The 20301-nt window shown below is 35.0% G+C and overlaps 1 protein-coding gene across 3 annotated transcripts in view; it reads left to right on the forward strand.

Moving 5' to 3' along the window:
• Positions 1 to 20301, forward strand: part of NAV3 (neuron navigator 3) — an 890287-nt gene that overhangs the window by 400166 nt on the left and 469820 nt on the right. The gene's annotated exons all lie outside the window — the stretch shown is intronic.

Here is a 20301-nt window from a genome sequence, read left to right on the forward strand (position 1 = left end):
GTGGGCTGTGACTAACATACTTTATTTGATAGGGATTATAATCATCCTTTTTTCAGGAAAAGATGAATTCAGGACTTTCTATAATTAATATACTCATACTCTTTCAGGAAAACTACATGCTGTGTATTTATACGTTAAAGCAACAGGTACTATAAAAATCTTGTTGATATTGTGTGTGGTAGTTTTCAGCTTTTTGATACTTAAGCCTTTGCTTTTACAAAGCATTATGCTGGTATAGCTGTTTAGCAATAACTTTTGATTATTATGGGCCTAGTTGTGGTAATTTTACAAAATGGGCAGTATTCAGATTGCATATAAATTGCAGTGATAGAAAAAAATAAAAAATATTCTGCTACAGTCTGGGAGAAATTTTGTTAAATCATGTTACTATATGGGTTGTTAAGTTCTTTGGAGTCTTTTGAAGAGTGTCCAGGCTGTTTCCATGCTTTGTTTATATAGGGAAATGATTGGAATAAAAGCATGAACTGAACTATTCTTGAATTAATCCAAATGTTTATATTATGGCATTATTGATAGAAATTTTGTCTTGTTACTTGGATATCATGCAGTGTTTATGAGGATAGCAGTTTTCTAGCCAAAATCTCACTCATGAAGTTCAGCTCTCCAATTTTAGAAATGATTTTTCTTTTTCTTCATGCATACATACTTGGCACAAACCTCAGTAAAGTTAAGCTCAGGTGAATGTTCACAGATTATCATTCTGAATATGATTTTTTGAGGGGCATGATTGTAGCTTTTGTGTTATCAGCTATAGTAATTTTTACAAGTTTTTTTTAGCCTTTTGGGTTTTTACTAACTGTTTTTCTACTATGTTATTAATTTTCTGTAAAATATGTTTATAGTGTCTCTATTCAGAGAGACAGAGACATAGAGAAAGAGAGCACATGCTCTCTCCATGTAGAAGTGACAATGGTACTGGCAGATGGTATGATATACCAAACATTTCCTCAGTCCTCTTTCCTTCACTAAGCCCTAAATTTTACAGAAGTGACTGCCAATAAAATAAACCAAGGAGAAGATCTCTGTATGCCGTAACAACTTTTCAGTTTTGCAAAACTATAATAATTAATTCTTACAGTAATGTTATTGAAAAGTTTTTTTTTTAATTTGATTTATGGAGGGATTATGATGAGCCTCCTTAAAGAGGTTGGCATGCTGCTTAGACTACACGGAGCCACTGAGCAGATACTTAGTCAAGCTATGTGAACAGCACTCTGCTGGCTATTAAGAAGCCAATGACAAACAAAATAAATAGGATCTCTGCCCAGTTATACAAATACATTTCAAGTTATGACAGATGCTGTGAAAGGCTTGAATCTTCTGGTTCACACACCTTCTCCCTGCCAGAAATCTGGGTGCACAGCCAACCTTGTTTGCTTACTGGTCATGAAAATAAAGGAGGGTCAATTGGAAGATCCTGATCCATAGTTAGTTGATGCCCTTTCTGAGTCTCCACACAGATTTCGAGGAGTTTCTTCTTGGCAATCTTGACTTTTTTTTTTTTTTTTAACATATATCTCTATTATAATAGGTCCCATTAGTTAGAATTGTTCTATTTCAACCTTCTGCAACTTAAACAGTAAGTCCTTGCAAGATAGTGATAAGCCTTTTTCATGTTGAATTGCTTCATACATATGAGATTTAAAGTGATGAATATGTGTGTTCATTCGTTTGTTCTTGAAAATATGAAAGTACATTTGAGTTTTTGAATTTTTCTATTCATTAATTTTAAATGCCTATTAAATTATTACTTTTCTACATCCATTAAATGGGGATAATAACTCTTATCTCATTAGTTTACTGTGTAAATAAATGAGATAAAGTATATAACATATTCTAGATGCACATGTAAAGTATCAAGACATGTTAGATATTACTAATACTAAATAATACCACATTATCTATTACAAATTTCTATTAAAATTGCATTTTTCATATAAAATTTTGGCTGTGACCACATATGTGGGCACTTATGTATTTGTTTACAGACCTATCAGTTGATTATACTTTTTCTGTATTTTTTTCTGAGAATAGAAATGTTAAAAAACTTTCATTCAGTGCCTGCAAATAAATTAACTCAAAGATGTTCAATTCTAGAAGGAAACTTACAAATTATCTTGCCTGATATGCTCATATTATGAATATATAACTGGAGGAACAAAAAAATTAAAAAACATATTTAGGCCACTTTGGGGGGATTCAGTTTATTAAATAATATCTCAAGTGCTCAATAATATTTGCGATATCCTTCCTTTCAGTGCTAGAGGATTCAGCAATATACTGTGTTTGCCACCAGAAGGTGCTAAAGGGAAATAAAACCAGCCTGTTTGAATGCTTTGTACTAGTATTTTTCCATTTGTTCTTGGTGGTGTCCTCTCTAGATCATTTCCTCCATTCAGTAATAGGTTTTCATATGGTATCAATATCCTATCTATGAAATTTCAAGGAGCTGACCATGGGCAAAAAAAGCAGGAAATAGAGAAGTCTTTAGAAATAGCATTATATGAAATACTTGAGAACATAATATTCATGTAATTGAAGATACTGTATAAATTAAGCTTTACAATTTCTGTTAAAGTCAACTTCATAAAGAAAGTTTATGTTCTATGCTAATTCAGATGTCAAATCTTTCAAAAGTGAATTTACACTCCCTTTAAAATATGGTAGAACTGAGAATGCTATTGTGGAATGCATAATTCTAGAGTGAGTACATTTTATAATCTTGTCAGTAAATTCAGTAACCTTAAAAGGTTTATTGTCTTTAAGCTTTCCTAAGTATAAAATATCACCAGGTATCTGTGTGTATTTTCTTCACATAGTTTATTTCAAGATAATTTAAGCATCTAGGCGATACTGGTATTAAACTTTTTTCCATTGAGGATTTCCCTTTTGTTTTCCATTTGGGAAATACAACATGCTTCCCACATTCCAAATTTCACTGCTTATTTTTATGACTACTATAAAAGGATAAGAAGAGGATAAAATAGTAAAAGGGTAATAATATTATCCTGGGAGCTATTTCTGTATCTCAGTGCTAAAAGCCATCAAACTATATAGACATTTTTAAAAGTTCTTTTGTAATATTAATATAACTGACGAAAAATGTGTTCATTTATCATTTCAGCAGGAAAAAGTATAAAATTTCTCTGGATATATTTCTGGACATTTGCCGTGTACATTTTCATTTAACATGCCTTTGCAAGTTAGATAGTTTCCCCAGATTTTTTTTTCTTTTAATTTCATGTGCTCAGTAAAAATGTGGCAGTCTTAAGCCCAATGCTGCAAACTATAGTGGTAAAATAGGGTGGAAATCAGAGAAAGTGGTAGTTGTAGAGAGCTTGCTTGCAAACCATACAAAATTTGGAAAGGAAAAAAAAAGTGAACTCTTCTATACTCATGTAAACTATTGTATTAGTTTCCTGTTGTTGCTATAACAAAATACCACAAACTTGATGGCTTACGACCACAAAAATGTTTATCTTACTGTTCTGGAATTCAGAAGTCCAAAATGGTTCTCACTGGGTTAAATTTAGGTCTCTACAGGGCTGCATTCCTTCTGGAAGATCTGTGGACGAATCCATTTCATTGCTGTTTCTAGCCCTAAAGGCTGCCCTGTCTCTTGGCTGTGTTTTCCTTCTATCTTCAAAGCCTTCAATGGCTGACTGAATTTTTTTCATGCTGCATCACTCTGAATCTGACCCTTCTGCCTCATCCTCCACACCGAAAGAACACTTTTAATTACATTGGGCCTAACCGGATAATCCAGGACAAACTCCTTACTTTGAGGTCAACTGATTAGCAATCTTAATTTTCCCTTTCCATCTCATATATTCACAGGTTTCAAGGATTAGAATGTGGAAATCTTTGGAGAGGGGATTATTTTTCTGCCTTCCACATCTACTTTCTGTGCATTTTTCCAGAGTTGAAATACTATGTATGTAATTTGTTTAGCATTTTTCACCTACACTTGTGGTTTGGATTTTCTCGTGTTAGCGCTTTTCAGTGAATATCTTTTTCACAGCCACAGAACACTACAAGGAAGGAATTTACCATCATTTTCCTACCCATTCACCTAACATTGGCCACTTAACTTATTTAAAAATATTTATTGTATATCAGTTGTGTGACAGGTGCCCTGCAAATAAATGGGATTTTAGTCATTTATAAGACAAAGTTTCCGCCTTTAGGGGAACTAATGGGAAAGAGAGGAGGAAAGAAAGTAAGGGATTAGTCAGAGTATGAATTTATTAAAATTCTGATGTGGGCATGACAGTGGAGACAGGGTACCATAAAAATGGAAAGAATAAAACAAAATGGAAAGAATATTTCTTCAATGGAGAGTCAGGCATGGTTTCCTAATAAAGTGACATGTTTGCTGGGTCTGGAGGGTGGAGATATTTATCCACTTTAGAAGCTAGGGAAAGAGTGTTTGAGGCAAAACAACAAAAAACAACAATAGCAACAAAAAGGACATGAGTAAAACAACAATAACAACAAAAAGAGCACGAGTAAAGACCCCAAGTCAGGAAGCTGCTTGGCACAGTGGATGATTGTGAAGTGAGACAAACTGACAGGGGTTTGGTGATAAGAAAAATGGCTTGGGATGAAGACGGAGAGGTGAGAAAAGCCATTTCATGTAAGACTTCGTATGCCAAGGTAATAATAATGGATTTCATGTTAAAAACAAGGAAAGCTATAGAAGAGTTTTAATCAAAGGAGAAACACAATATGCTTGTATTCAAAATGATCCCTTGTATTCAAAATAATCTTCACTCATCATGAATGAAGATAGCAGAAGGAGACATGAGGAGGTGGGGACCATATTGAGGAATATCCACAGATTTGTCGATAGAGGAGATGGTCAGGATGGTAGGAGCCACTGAAAGGTTGGTGATGCCATGATTCCATTTACTAGGACTGGTATAGGCTGAGAGAAAGCTGTTGTAGTGGGAGGACTGAGTTCAATTTTGGACGCATTGTATTTGAGAGGTTTTTGGGTCATAAACATGGAGGTTCCAGTGAGAAGTTTATGAGTGTAGTCAAGGCCTGATAGTTTGTTGTGGGCTGGAGCTTTATCTGTGGAAGCTTTGTAGACAGCAACCATAGGCATGGGAGAAAAGTAAACAGGAAAAAGGGAAAAGGTTGCTTCTTATTTCAGCTCTTAAGAGGAACAATTTTTTTTAATTGCATGAATCATTGACCCGTTTTTGTATCATTTAGAATATTACCAAGATGAGGGTATAAATATTTTAATGTTGAAATGAAACTTAAGTGAAAAACAGGCAGACAGATTTAAGGAAGCGTATTCCAGGGAGACAGAATAACATGGGCAATGGCCAAGAGGCATGGAGATGCACATTGTTCAGTAGAGTTTAGAAGTGTGATATGACAGGGCCCAGGTTCTAAAAATTCTGCTCTAAAAATTTTACACTTATTAAATCAATGAGTCTGTGAGGTAATTACTATCATTACCTCATTTTATGTATGAGACAACTTAGGCACTAAGAAGATAAGTAACTTTTCCCAGTTATACTGTTAGGAAATTGTGCTAGAATTCAAGCCCAGGCAGTCTGTATTATATAACGGACAACTGCTATTGCCAAGTACTCTTCTAATTACTCTCATTTAGGGGTGGCTATTTCGCTTTTCATCCTAATGAAGTCTGCCAATATTATCCATCCCCACTGGCTATAGGAGTGGGAAAAACACCCAAATTGGCCTCATCAGTATTTTTTTTTAGATGTTTTAAAATTGGAAATAAAGAACAAAATATTTCTGCTCCTCTGATAGCAAAGCTAGTGAAATGTGTACTCCGAACTGCAAATGGCTACGATTCCATCCTAGTAGACATAGCCATGGTGAGTTTATAAAGAGATGAGATCCAGTGAGCCTCCTGGTGGTACTTAAATCCCCAGCTCACTCCAGTCCTGTTAGGGCAAGACTTCCTTTTCAGCAATTTGGTCATGTGAATCACAAAATGCCTAAGCTTGTCTGAGTTGGTTACGATGATTTGTGGTCAAAAGTGTTTTGAGTAATGTATTGCTGATTTATTACAGTTAAAACAGCAAATGGCATGGGTAGACTTGTGTTTAAGAAAGGTCACACTTGCAAGAGTGTGAAAAGTGCAAGACTAGAGGCAGAAAGAATAATTGGACTGTTTCTGTAACTCCAGTGAATACTGAAGAAGTGGGCTAAAGCATCAGCACTGAGGAAGCTTTAGTTTACTTCTTCAACATTTAGTCCACTTCTTCATTTTCTCCACTGAGGAAATGGACAAAATGATATAAAACACATCAATATGGTAATACCGATGGAATTTTGTTATTGGATGGAAAGGGTAAGAGTGAGGGAGGAAATGCACAGGTTTATGGCTGGAGAAGTACAGTAGATAGAGTATTATTTAGGCAGTAATAGTTTGAGGGTGGTAGAGGAAATGATGAATCCAATTTTGTAAGTGATGTCCAGAACACACTTACATATAGTTGACCCTGGAATAGCATGGGTTTGAACTACACGGGTCCACTTATACCTAGATCTTTTTTCAACAAAAGTTATACCAAGTGTACCTGCCTCTTCTCCTGGCTCCCCTACTACCCGCTTCACTTCTTCTGCCTCTGCTACCCCTGAGACAGCAAGACCAACCCCTACTCATCCTCCTCCTCAGCCTACTCAGCATGAAGACGACGGGGATGAAGACCTTTACGATAATCTGCTTCCACTTAACCAATAGTAAATATATTTTTCTATTTCTTCTGACTTTCTTGATATTTTATTTGTATTGTAAGAATACAGTATATAATACATATAACATGCAAAATATATGTTAATTGGCTATGTTATCAGTAAGGCTTCCAGTCAACAGTAGATTATTAGTTGATAAGTTCTGGGGGAAGTGAAAAGTTATATGTGGATTTTTGACTGTGTAGGGGGTTGGCACCCCAATCCCTGTGTTGTTCAATGATCAAGTGTATATTGATGTGAAGAGAGACCTAGGCTTGGTATATATAGGTTTGGCAATCATCAGTGTGTTGGTCTTAGAATGTGGAATGTCATTACTGATCCTTCCTAAAGTAGTTTTAATGGCAAGGAAGGCATAGAAGCCTGATTTCATACTTGAAGAGTGAAGGGAAATCTACTTAGACATAGAAGAGTGAGTTCATATATGTGTGTTTACTTCCTCTCAAATCCCACTAAAATATTAGCGAAGAATTAAAACCTACAAGAAAAAGGCATGGGAAAAGGAGGAAAAATGTAAGGTCTATGATATTTGGAAAGTGAAATGTAAGAGAAACATGGTGATCAGAGCATAGGAAGCTTATAACTAACTGAAGAAGAAAGGTCCTGCAAGAAATAAACAACGTTTTACCTCTGGGCCCTGGAATTGGAGGCAACAAAAATCACTGAAACAGGGAAGAGGAGAGAAGGCTGAAATTCTGCAGCAGCAATTCATCTTTCAGATTTCCTCCACAGCCAAATGACAACTCCTCCTAAATCCTGATATAAGGCAGGAGACTTACCTATTGGTAAAATTAAATCAGAAATATTCTAGACTTCAGGATATCAGACACAATAGAGGGCCTGAAAACAAGATAATTGATGAAAAATCTAGATACCAAATAGAGAAGCCATCAACTCCTTCTTTACCCAGGATGCTATATCCAAGATTTAGCTCTCTAGGCAGGAGCATAATAGATTCCTATTTCAAGGAAGAGGTGTGTATATGGGAATGAGGGGTATAGAATTAATTTCTAGATATTGACATTTGAAGCTTGTTGAAAACATTCAGGCCCTACCCAATTATTCTAAGACCTGTGAACAAGTAAAATCTACTTAGTAACACAAACCTCACTCTCTACTTTTTAAGCCTCACTTTAACATATAGATTGCTAAGTATCCCAGGGAATTTGAGAAATTCCTTTAATGTAAGACAAAGGAAAATGGGAAAATCAGGAATAATAACTCAGAAGAAATTGAAACATTCACAATACAGTTAGCAAAAGAAAAACTTTTTTAAAAAGCAATAACTGATATGTTCAGAGGAAAAATAAAAGACACAGGAAAGATGAATAGGATGAAATTTAAAAAGAACATTTAGTGAACAAAAAGATTTTTAGAAATGAAAACACGTGATTCCAGAAACTAAAAAAAACAATAATGTAAGGATTGGAAATTAAAAGTGAGAAAAAGTTAGAAACAGCTAAAAAGAAAACAAAGGAGAATCATAATAAGTAAGAAAATTGAGGAAAGTAAACCAAGTAGTCTAGTATTCTAATTTATATATTCAATAAATGTTTATTGAGCATTGTTATGTGTCTTGCATTGTTCTAGGTGCTGAGGATATCAGAGCAGAATAAAATAAAATCCTATGATCAGGAGTTCCAATAATACAGAATTGAGAAAATATAAGTGAAATAATTAGGAGTGAAATAATGCCAAAAGATAAAACAAGACTCTCTGAATTACTAAGTTTCCAGATTAAAAGTGCCCATTGAATGGGATGGCATAGTGCTTTTTTCTTTTTTTTTTTTTAAAGAAGACAAAAAGGCACATAATCATGACATTTTTAAATACTTGGGATAAAGAGAAAATCTTAATAGCTTTCACAAATAAAGGGCACATTTGAAGCTGAATATTCTTAATAGAAGTACTAGAAGCTAGAATAAAAACAGAACAATGCCTCAAATACTCAAAAGGAAAATGATTGCCAACCTAGAATTTGTATTCAGCTAATTTCTGAATGACATAAGGATTAAAAAACAAAGATAAATAAAAGTATTTCAAAAAACACACGGTTTCAAAATTCTTCCACTCATATAACTTGTGGTTCATCGAACTAAGGGAATAAATCAAGAATGAAGATAGCATGAGATTCAGAAATTGGAGGATTCAATGCAGAAGAGAGGCAAAGGTAATCCCAGAACAATGAAGTTGAAGAAAGGGATAACACCTGAATACCAGTCCCATACAGCAGCCAGTCCTGAGTTTTGGAGGAGAAGGGAGGATTCTAGGGGAAGGTCTTTCAGAGAAAAAAGATAAGTTGCAATAATGGATTATCCTATATGTTCTATTGTAGAGACTTATAGAAGAATTAATGACAAGAACACAGAAAATTGTGCAGTTTTCTTGAAGAGGTGCTCAATTATACAAAAAGAAAAAGTTGCTCACGAATGTAAATGATTTTATGATACGATATATAACCCAGCAGGAAACATATTTACCTAGTTAGTGTAACATAAACACCGAATGTTAATTACTATCCAAATTGTGATTGGCGAATTCTAGCCAGGGTATAAAAACTAAGACTAAGAGAGAGAGGAATCTTCATTTTCCATATACGAATTCAAGAGATTGTTGAGCTTTTAATGGGAAACAGCATGGATATCAATTTATCAACTTGAGAAAAATTCAAGAAGACGGAGCTAAAAGAGTTAAAATGGCGGCCTTTCAGGAATGAAACCTGATGGTGACACAGAGTAGTGCTGTTCTTATTAAAAATCTTTCCAAAATTATTCAACTTTTAAAATGTTTATGTGTAGAATTTTCAGTATAAAATTATATTTTAATTAAAAAAATAGTGGTTAGGTGCTGAAGAAGCGGAGATTGCAAATGTAGCACAATTGCAGCAAGACTTAAGATACCAGGGGCAGAGGAAAGACAACTGAGGAACTGTTACTACATTTAGCATTGAGGGGAAGGACAGTTTTCATATGGGAGGAGCTCGAATAGGTTTATAGGCTACAGAGGACGAGTCGGTAGAAAGGAAGAGTTTGAAAATAAGGCAAAAACAAAACAAAACAAAAAAACTTACAAGATAAAACATGTATTTGGAATCACTGGAAAAGACTGAGGTTGCTGCTAATTTATGTTCTTTTTCTTCATCAAGGATTCCTAGTGCCTTTTCCTCCTCAAATTTAATGGCCTACTCAGCAGCCCATGTGCAGAAGTTATGAAGTGGGGCTGTTTATCTGTTGGTGAAGAGTTTTCAGAGAAAGATCATGGTGTTGGGTTGCTGACATGGAATGAATAAGAACAGATGAGGAGGGACTTAAGAAGGGAGGTAGACATTACTGAACTTAGAAGAATTTGATACACACAGGGAAAATTCCTCTACAGAGGGAGATTTGAAGAGGGCTCTTCTCACTGCTTTATGAGGTGCTTCTGTGGGTGGGTGATTCCAAGCTATAGGACCTCAGCAGTGTATGTGAGCTGCTTAATTTTTTTGTGAAACACTCCCCAAAATAGATAGAATTAAGTACTTCCTATAGACATTTATTACTTATACTTTTGGTAATCATTGCTAACATTATTAAGAGGTTATTGCTGACCCTAATTTAATTGTGAAATATGGATTGTCTCACCTGAGACTCACTACAACCCTGCGTGGCACAAATTGTTTTCATTCCCATTTTGCAAATGGTAACAATGAGGCACATATAGTTTAACTGGCAAAGGTCACTGAGCAAGTGAGCAGTGAAGCTGATATTTGCACCTAAGTAACCTGACTACTAAGCCTATGTAGATTAGTCATTATCCTATATCTGCAGTAACTACACTGTAGATGATGGAATAGCTAATGCACATGGCATTTGTTGAAAAAGCAGAGGAATTGAAAGTAGCTAAGTAAGGCTGGAGCATAGATGTATGATGCACATTTAAAGAGTACATGTGGGGAATTGGTGGAGGAAGAGTGTGAAGACATAAGAGAAACTGGTTCATGAAGAGCCTTGTCATAGTGAAGACCTTTGGGCTTTAGCCTGACAGCTAGAAGAAGACATTGAAGGATTTTAACTGGGAAAATAATATGATTGATTTTTTTTCCAGAAAGCACCTTCTTGCAATATTATATAAAATTAATTGGAAATATCAGAGGAGGGGATATAGCAATGAGAACATTTATGAGACTGGCATTGGTTGAGGCAAAGTGTGCTAGTAGGCACAGAGAGGAGGGAACAAATATGAGAGGCATTAAGGAGGTATGTTTAATAAGATTTAGTGAAAGATCGGAATAGGGCATGACGAGTATTTGTGGCTTGGATAATTAGATGAAAAACCATTTATCAATAAGAGAAAAACAGGAAGAAGAGCATTTGGGAGATAAGAAAAATATGAATATTCTTTGAGATAGATATTATTTGTGTGATCTGGAGAAATAAAAATGTGCACTAGGTACTTGGTTCAAAGCCAGAGAAAGAGAGAGAGAGAATATGTGTGACCTTTATTGATCTGGCTTTGGGTTTCACCATATAAATCACCTGTATAAATTGGAAATGGTTGCAACCATCTCAGAGAGATACAGCAGAGTTCCAGAACATCATCTGTGATCACTTGACAAATGTAAGCTAAATGTTGAAGCAGAATGTGGTTATGATTTCGGGGAAAAAGTTACACTTAAATGGTGGCTAGAAACAAAGACCACAGAGAAGACTGAAGAGGGGCCAGATTTCTGAGGGAAACCAACAAAGCATGGCTTCATGAAAGCAAAGGATACTGTGAGTAGTTTCAAGGAGAAAGTGATCAAATTTCACTAATAGGCCACTCAACTGTTTGATAATTAGCAAGCCCTAATTGACTTGGTTTAGATTTTTTTTTTTTTTTTTGCAAGAGGTTGATTTAAGAGCTTGTTTTCAGTTTTCTAAATAAATGAGAGGTGAGGGAGTAAACTCAATTTGTGGAGAAACTAGATATTTAAGATGTTAGGAGACAAAGCAAGGAAAGGTAAGTCAAGATTTTTGTTTGTTTGTTTCAGGATCAGAGAGACTTAAGGGAAAGAATTAGAAAAGAGAGACAAAAAGAGAAGACCCTGAATAAAAAAGAAATAATGGAGGAACATTTCAATGGGATAGCATCCAGAGTACAGACTGAGCCGTTTGAAGTGAGAATATTATTGTTCACTTATGCTATGAGGATAAAAGTATAGGTTGGTGCCGAAAATCTAGCAATCCGTCAACTTTGTGGACTCTGCTTTTGTTACATTCTATTTTCGATGAACCAGTCATTTCTTTTTTTCTCCAATTCTTGTTGTATTCATGGTCTTTTTCATTTGCACACTTTTAAATCTTTATGACAACTGTGAAGTTGAAATCACAGGCCTTGCCTGTTTGTCTTTCTAATTTCCAGGTTCTGTGTGTATGTTAGCCACATGAAAATCTTTGAAGAAAATTTTGCAGATAGCTCAAACTATACATGATTAATACCTGGTCTAGAATGAAACTAAATTTTGAAGCATTGGCTGATGACCCTTATAGAAGTTAGACAAATCACAACAACTGACTTTGAGGTTTTAAAGTTGCGTATTTTGTTGTAATTTTACAGCCTGAGCAGATGATCTACAACCTGGCCTCAAAGATCTGCATGCAATAAATTGCAAAATGTGCCTCATTTATTTATTTATTTTTTTAAACCTCCAAATGTGGAAGGGATGAGTCAGCCTATCTGAGATTTTAAACTGCCAGTTCCAGGGACACTGCACAACCCCAAGCCATTGCTTCCAGCAAATTACTATTAAAAATATTTTCTGCTAGGCAGGACTGCCTAATGTGTTAACCTTGACCAGTTTCTTTTAAGTGAAAGTAAATACTAGAAAGCAAAAACAACAGAATTACTACTGAAGGGCAGGAGCAAGGTTATTTCCTTCATTTGCTTTTGAAAATCTGTTTGTTTTAATAGCCTTGATGTTTTACAAGAAGAGTCAGATATAATTCATTTTACCAAGGACAAGATGAAGTTGAATCAATTTTCTTTCTAAAAAAAGCTAATAATATGCAAATTGATATATAAATGTCTGTGAATATACTGTGTATAGGCTCTTACATAGTATTGTGTTTGTACAGATATCAAGGACATGATATTGCTCACATAATTGTAAGTATTTATGTACAGTAGAATGAAGAGGATATTTAAAAATATAGGAAAGCATGAAAATTTTGACATGATATTTTAAAGTCTTCGAAGATACATATTGAAAATGAGTCCACTGATCATTTATTTATATATCATTTCAGTAATGAGAGTACTAGAAAATATTTGCCTCTGAGTATAAACATTTGGTTTAATAATTCTTAATTAGAATTTGAATTGCAATACAAATGGCTATGTGTAAAGAATATCATTAATGAATTAGTTAACATAAAGAGGAATGTAGGTCACTGCTCACAGTAGGAGCTCAGAAATGGTTAGCTAGATTTGAACAACTTAAAGATAAGAAGAAAAAGGTTTTAAGCCCTCCTATAAACAAAAGTTACTCCCTGACAGGAGCACATTCTTCCTTTTAGTTTGATTAAAAGATCTTCCTAGGCTTTGGGGTAGTTGCTTTTCCTTCTTTAAATTTTTCAATATTCCTTCAATTTTCGGCATTATTAGATATTATTTTATCACTATGATCAGAAAAAAAATGACTTTGGAAAGACATATTGTAAAAATTTACTTCTTTACATGGGATTTTACTTTAAAATTGGATTTTTCATGGAGCATAGAAATGCCCATTGCTTGAATCTATCTATTGTTATGTCTCCAAACACTTCCCTTAATAGAATGAATGGAATGCCACATGCAATACATAAATGCGCAACACACCATGAGCTTAAAAATAAAACATATATTTAGAAAGAGTTACTAAAATTACAATAGAACATTTTTAATGCTACCATTCATGGGTTTAGTCTCCCTGCATCATTCTGATGTCTGCATTTCCCCTCTGCTATCTGAAAACAGGTTCTAAACTGCATTTATCAAACTTGTTAACATGTCAAATAACTTATATTGTCTTTCAGTGTATCTTTACTACACTTTGTAAAAACTTGTAAAAATATCTGTAATTGTTGACCACTGTTACACACTTTGTGAGATATAGACAAGTAAACATATTTTAGGCCATATGCATTAGGAGTTATTTCTTTAAAAACCAACCTTATTTGTTCTGTCTTATCAAATACTCAGTCAAGTTCTATTAAACCAATTTTATTCTAGTGAAGGTCAATGTATACACACACTTATATGGGGAATAGATACAAAAACCCTTTCCGGAGCCAGAAGCAAACTGTTTCAGTTTTCTATTATTTCTTAACAAACACCTCAAGAGAGAATTTTCAAAACAGTATCATTTTATTTGCTCATGATTCTGCAACTTTGGCTAGGCTCAGCTGAATGGTTCTTATGTCGGTCTTGCTGGTGGTAACTTATGTGGTTGTACCAGTTGAAAGATTAACTAGGGGTCTGGGATCCACTGGCCCTTGAGACAGCATGGCTTCTCTCTTTGCCCTGCGATGTAATCCCAAAGCCTCTTCTTTCCATGTGGCCACTGCAAAGGGGATAGATATATTTCTTACATGGTAATTTAGGGCTCGCAGGAGTGCAAAAATTTAGACTTGGCACTGGTTATGGTTAAAGTGAAGTGCAGATTCATGGGGAAAGAACTATACAAGGCCATGAATACTGGAAGCTGTGATTTCACTGGAGGATGCCAAAGAAACTAAGTTCAAGCTACAGTGTGTATTCTCACTGCCCTTAGGGGGCACTATATGTCACCACAGGAATGTTGGTTATGCCCAACAAAGTGGGTGAACCCACTGCATGAATTTAGATAAGTGAGTGAAATGGTCAGGTGGGACTCTTGGGCAGCACTGTGGAGAATGGATTTCAGAACAAGACGAGAGACAATGAGATCAATTCAACAGTAGTGCCATAATTGAGATGAGAAATGATTTGAGCCTAAATCTAGGTTACTATTTTCCCCCTAAATTTCCTTTGGCCTCCTTCTAACTTGAAGAGGGTAAAGAAATAAGGATATAGGGGAAAAGAAAAATTTAGCACAATTCTGTGGCTAGTAACACTGTTCACTCAGATGAGGGAGTCAGAGGGGAAACATTTTTTTAAAAATATCTATTAAAGTTGATGTTTCTGTCAGTGTTCAGGTAGAACTATGTAGGAGTCAGATGGTTATGTGGGTTTGGATCAAAAGAAGGATCTAGGATGCAGGTGAAGACTGAGGGGTCATTAGTCTTTGAGGCCTTTGGAAATGCTGCGCTCACCAAAAAAATGCATAGAACAGTGTTTCTTAAAAAGGAGGGTGGCATGTATCAGGGTCCAGTAGGGAAAATTGCCAACTCTAAGTTCTAATACTCTCCCAGGCCCCCAGCATTGCAAGGGTAAGGTAGGAAGCAAGTGTACTTGGAACAAGTTCTTAGGTGCTGCTTTACTTTTTTCTTCCAGGGGATATAGGCGTTGACACAATTTTAAAAGCTCCCCAGAAGATTCTGCTGTACACTGAGGATTAAGAGTCACTAAAGGAAAGTGAGGAGGGAGTAAGGGTGAGCATTTCATCCAGGGCAACAAAAGTCAAAAGAGCAAGACCAAACCTGATAATGTAATATTTAGATGGCAGCTACAACTATTTAAATAAAACAAAACAAAAACCTGTCACAGATTAAAGGACAAATTTTGTATACGTAATTTCTGGTAAGGTCTCATGGCCATTCATTGGGCTTTTCAACAATTGGTCTACCTTCCACCATGTAAGAATTCAACAGCCACTGTTGTTCTAGAGATATGTGTGTTTTCGGTATTTCACATTGGTCTAGTGATGGAATATGATCATATCCTGGAGTGGTTCAAACATGCTTTTTTGTGTTTCTTTAGTTTCCTTTTTGGTGGCAAATTTACCATTTTTCAATCATGCAGCATTTACTGTTCTTGCTCCTTTCTCTTTTCCTCCCTTGACATCCCACCCCATCCTTCTGAATTTGTGCATCCTTCAAGAATATTTCCTGTCTTCAAGTCGTTTTCCTCCTCAGGTTTCTAGATGTCTACGTTAACTTTAGCTTCTTTCTGTTCGTTTAATAGTGAATCACTTACATATGCATCCTGTCCGGGTCTAATTGGATTCTGGATGGCAAGTTAAATTTAAAAGGATAATGGCAGAATTCTTTCTTGGGTTTTTAAGATTGCTCCTAATAGCCTTCCATCTTATCATCTCTTTTTACTTCACAAATTTAATCAATCATTTACTGGAGTGAAAATGCCAAATCCTATGGATTTCTCCTTAACCTCTCTGTGCTTCAGTTCTTCATCTGTAAAATGGAGACAATTTCAGCATCTTCTTCACAGGGTTATAGGAGACACTGGATGTAAAGCACACAGAACAATAGCAGCCAGTTAGTGAGTGCTCAATAAATATTAGTTATTATCATGACTTCTTAAGTATAACTCTGCTTCTTCCAAAGTTTAATTCATTTTTCTAAATAAATTGACCAGTGTATAATTAACAGAAGGAAGTGTTCAAGCACATACACACTCTCACATATACTCACATACACACACACGTTGATTTGAATGATGATTACACAGGCATATGCATTTTGTGTACTCACAATTTATGCTTTCTATATGGAAATCATACTTCCATAAGTTACTTGGGAAAAAACGTAATTAGAGGCAGAATAGGAGAGTGGTTAAGACTACAGGTTCTGGGCTGGGCGCGTGGCTCACGCCTGTAATCCCAGGACTTTGGGAGGCCGAGGTAGGCGGATCACGAGGTCAGGAGATCGAGACCATCCTGGCAACACGGTGAAACCCCGTCTCTACTAAAAAATACAAAAAAATTAGCCGGGCTTGGGGGCGGGCGCCTGTAGTCCCAGCTACTCAGGAGGCTCAGGCAGGAGAATGGGGTGAACCTGGGAGGCGGAGCTTGCAGTGAGCCGAGATCGCGCTACTGCACTCCAGCATGGGCGACAGAGCGAGACTCTGTCTCAAAAAAAAAAAAAAAAAAAAAAGACTACAAGTTCTGGAACTAGATTTCTGTTCAAATCCTGGCTCTAGCCCTAACTAGTTGTGTGATTTGAGGCAAGGAATTAGCCTTCGTTATCCCAATTTCCACAGTAGTTAAATCTGGATAAAAGCATGTATCTGAAAGAGTTGTTGTGAGTATTAAAAGATATGATTTAAAATACTGCCTACTACATCTTATATAGTATATAAATGTCAGCTGTTGTTTATATCATTCTGTATCCTGATAAACTGCAACATGAGTTTGACAAATGTATCAATGCTTTAAAAAAGATAGTATATATTTTCTTAAAATAAAGGCATTATACATTTCTGGGTTATGTATCCTTTGCTGTGTATAGCCCATATCTATACTTAGTTAGTATGTTTCTTCTTGAAGAGAATAAGATTTATACCTTTTTGTTAATTCTGTGTATCTCTAGCATTTAATCTGATGCCACATTTAATAAGAGCAAAATTAACATTCATTGACTCTGACTGAACATTAATGTCATATCAGATAACAAGAAAACAGTTTTTATTAGAAAAACTGATTAAATTGAGTATTCACAACTAGTAGTGAAAATTGTACCTTACTGATTTAAATCACATCCACCTAAAGCATAACTATTCCTTTAGCAGCAAATTTTAAATTTTTATGAAAATAAGTTTGTGAGAAGTAAACAGATTTCATTTTAACCTCAACTATTCTACTCAACTCTTCAGATCCCAGAAAATTACAGTAATACTAAATGGAATAATGTCAGATGATGGAAAATTCAGATCCACATGGATAATTGTCTCATAAGTAGAGAGTGGCTATGATTCTGGAACTTTAAATATTCAAATCTAAAAGACAAATGTCCCAGTGTTTTATAATGACTCACACAGTAATTTTTTCGCTATAAATTTAAATTATTTAAATTGAATTCTAATACAAAGTGCAAAATCAGATTTAACAGTTATTTATGTGAATTAGAATAATTTCTTCAGTGCTTTAAAAGAAAATGTACAAGCTTTGATATTCTTCAATTAAGTTATCAAATAACAATGTTGGCAATTCTTTCAATTGTAATATTAGCTGTAAAATAAAGGGTGAAAGAATGCCACTTTACTTCCAGTTTTGGGACTGAGAACTGAACATGACCATTATACCCTTACCATTTATTACATGCCATTCTTATGCATACCAACTACTTTTCAGTTCCTATATTTGGAATGTGTGGAAATTTTCTTCTTTAATTTGACATTTCTAATGTGGGGTAAACTGGTATGGAGTATCAGAATGCTATAGAAACAGCCATCTAGAAAGTGATAATATGATATGCAACAGAGAAAAGGGCAATTTTAGACATCAGAAAGCTTTTTCTTGGCTATTGATTGAAGGAAACCTGATTTTGAAAAAAAAATCCATAGGAAAAAATGTGTGGTGTTTGTGGGGTGGTGGTGGGCCAGTTACTCCAGTACAAGTTATTTTTGAGACAGTATTGTAAACATTATAGTTCACAAAAGGAATAACAATGGAATTAGAGCTCATCAAACACTAATAAAGATATGTTTCCTAGTAAAGGATGTATTTCACTCATGGTACTGTAATGATAAATCCCATTTTCAGGTTAAGACTGCGTCTGGAGTATTGAAACTTGGAGCCACTTTCTAAGAGGGTAAATGGGAGGATAAGAAGTCTTTAACCATTTCTATTGAGGATAGGCTGCTGTAATTACTGTGGAAAAGAGAAGCCTTACTGGGGGGCTATGAGAAGGCAGAAGTAGAACATTTGTTCTACTTGGGTGATGAATTAGAAGTGGAAAAAGATGAGAGGCAAAGACAAAGACAGCTCCTAGAATTGAAGCCTCTTACACCAAGCATGGTGTAAGTTGCCCTGCAAAGAAGTGAGTTCCCAAACGCTGTGAGTACTTTAGCAGAGGTGGCTCCATACCAGGGACTAAGGAGTCCCACTTGGGATAAAAGAGTAGAAGACTCTTGAGCAATTTTCTGATGGATAATTTGTGGGGAAAGTATTCCTTGATATATTCTTTCTAACTAGGTATAAAGAATTGGAGCCACTATTTGTTGATTTTAGAAATAGTCAAAGAAAAAAAAAGACAAAAAAAAGAAAGAAAAGAAAGAAAAAGAAAAAGAAAATCCAGTTGGCAAAGATAGAGAAGGAAGCGGGGGGAAGGAGAAACAGAAAAAAAGAGAATCCTTATAAAGTTTTAATCCCCTCACACATTTTTAAAAAACTTATTCTCATCAATTTATCCACTACATGTTATTATTATAAATATGATAGTCTGAGGATTGGTATTTAGATTGTTACTCAGTTATTTTTTACATACATTTTACATACACACACACATATCCTGGTCACACACACATTCATTTTTGTGTGTGTGTGTTGCTTTCAGATTTCTGTTTTTGTATTTGATATATTGACAACAGTTAGACCAGTTCATTTAACTAGTTTTTAGTCTCACTGCCAGTATTCTATGCCCCTACTTCCTTATTCAAGACTTGTCAATTTTGATTCATTACTCAGCCACATGGAGTGTATTTTCAAATAGTTTGTCTGATAAATAGAAGGTGTGCATTATTGAAAATGTCTTTTTCTTACCTTTATATTTGAATAAAAGGGTGGTGCAATATAAACAATTATTGTTTGTCCAGTTATTTTCCGCTTAAAATTGTAGACACTGCTCAATATTTTCTTAGGAATGTAGTTTTTACAAATGAGTGTGATGACAAATTTATGTTGTTTTATCACTGCTCACTAATTCCTTTTCCTGTCTTAATGCTTTTTGGCATTAATTGATGCTTATACAAAAGAAAATCTAAGATGTCCATGGGTATATAATCTCATTTAATGAGAATCTTATGTAATTAGAATCCTATTTATTTAATTTGTATTCCTTTAACATGGCAACAATCTCTTTTGACCTTCATATACAGCTTCACAAAGTTTTCTTTGATTATTAGCATTTTCTTTAATTATTGCTGTGTACTCAGTTAATATTCATAATATCTTATTGCTTATTTTTATGGTTTCTTCACTAGTATAAAATCTTTGATTAGTGATCCATTTTTCATCCTCTGTACAAGCTGTCTTATTGCATAATTCTTAGGTCTTTGCTTTTTTTTTCTGTTAACTTTGGGAGAGTTTTTCAAGTTTGATGTATATGTTAGGGTTTTATCCACAGGATAAGTTGTGCTCCTTTTTCATCTGGTACAACTTTAGTTTCCTTGCAGTCATTCCTCACTGAATTCATCCCAGCATATTGTCTTTGCTGGTGGCAATGTAAAGTGTTGCAACATCTTTAGATTTGATCCTTGAACAACACAGCTTTGAACTGTGCAGGTCCACTTTTACACAGATTGTTTTGACAAATACATTGGAATTTTTTTGGAGATTTGTGACAGTTTGAAAAAATTGCAGATGAACCACATAGATTAGAAATATCAAAAAAGAATAAGAAAGAGTTAGGGATGTCATAAATGTATAAAATATATGTAGATACTAGTCTA

This window comes from Gorilla gorilla, chromosome 10 (assembly GCF_029281585.2).
Source record: "Gorilla gorilla gorilla isolate KB3781 chromosome 10, NHGRI_mGorGor1-v2.1_pri, whole genome shotgun sequence".
NCBI classification, from domain to species: Eukaryota; Metazoa; Chordata; class Mammalia; order Primates; family Hominidae; genus Gorilla; species Gorilla gorilla.